Source organism: Rattus norvegicus, chromosome 16 (assembly GCF_036323735.1).
Source record: "Rattus norvegicus strain BN/NHsdMcwi chromosome 16, GRCr8, whole genome shotgun sequence".
NCBI classification, from domain to species: Eukaryota; Metazoa; Chordata; class Mammalia; order Rodentia; family Muridae; genus Rattus; species Rattus norvegicus.
In genome coordinates, this window is record NC_086034.1 from 38226248 (window position 1) to 38227692 (window position 1445).

Below are 1445 nucleotides of genomic sequence, written 5' to 3' on the forward strand. Positions count from 1 at the left end.
AGATTTCCACTTCATTGAACATTGAATTCAAGTCCTCCTCGAGCTTGTAAGGCAAGTGGTTCATCAGCTTGGCTGCCTCCCGTCCCCACCCCTTAAATGGAAATTTTCCATTGAAGTTTGTTTTAACTCTTTTTTTTCCTGAATGCAATGCCCTTTATTTGTATTTGATGAGGTTTAACATCTCAACCAAGCAACTCCGGTGACTTTTGCTTATCCCACTGAGATGTAAGGGGCTAACCGGGTCTCTCTCCACAGCCTGGCCTCCACACAGCAGCACTGCTCTGAGCAGCACAGCAGGAACATTGATAACTACGCAGCCATCTGACCTGGACTGTCAGGGCTCAGCTGAGATGGGAGGCTTGAAAAGCCCACCTCAAAAGATGTTACTGGGCCTGGTTCTGGACAAAGTGAAAGACACCCTAGAGCTGTAGCCTAGCACAACTGAGAACTTCCTATGAGAGGGTGGGAAGGAAGGACGGCGGGGTGGAGGGGTGCCCCACAGCACATGCTTTATACAACTTGACTATACTGTGGGGTCCCCGGGACTGCGGGCTCTGCAGCGCCCCTACTTCCAACCAGCTGATCGTACAGTTTGGGCACAGTCATCCCACTCTGCCTGGTAGCACGTGCTGGCCACGGGAGCTCCCAGGTGGTACTTCTTGCGGAAAGTCTCCGCCTTGAACTTGCCCTGGTTTTTTCCAGGTTTGTTGCTGAGAATGGACTCGTCACAGCTCAGAGGCTGCTCCTGCTCGTACACCAGCCAGATGTAGTGGTGCAGACCTGTGCCGCTGGGAGGCCCGGAGCCCACGTAATCGGAGAGGACAGTGCCACTGCTAATGTCGTTGCCCTTCATGTTGACCACCAGGAAGTGGTGCCACTCCCTGAATTTGGGATCCTTCCTGCTGGGTCTGTGAGGACCAGGGTGTAGAGTTTCCCAGGATCAAGGCCATCCCATGAAATGCTGCTTGGTCTATTCATGACCTGGGTGGGCGTCAGCACTTTGCACAGCTGGTCCACCGTCACTCCACCGTAGTCGACCCTCAGGGCGTGCTGGGGCGGTTCGTCCACCTCCTGTAGGCACAGCGGCCCAGCCCACTGGCTGATGTCGGCGGCCATGGCCATGGAGAGAACAGAGACACCTTGTTTTAACTCTTGATATTTTTCTCAAATCCATCATTTCTCTGGCTTGAAACAAATACTAGTTCTATATTTTCATGATTATTTTCATTGTATAAATAGCTACACACCTATTTTATACATACATGCACATATAGCAACATGTTAATATGCTAAATTTCAAATCAGTACTTTAAAAAATGAATGTTTCATCTAAGATGATACCATCATGAATATCCCCATCTTAAAAAAAATACACAACAGCAATCCGGAGTTTGACCAAACAGACAACTTTCTCTTATCACGAGAAGTAGCTTAGCTTGTTTGCG

At 49.5% G+C, this 1445-nt stretch overlaps 1 pseudogene; it reads right to left on the bottom strand.

Moving 5' to 3' along the window:
- Window positions 1-495: 495 nt before the first annotated feature.
- Pebp1-ps1 (phosphatidylethanolamine binding protein 1, pseudogene 1) lies at window positions 496-1131 on the bottom strand (annotated as a pseudogene).
- Between the last annotated feature and the right edge of the window lie 314 nt (window positions 1132-1445).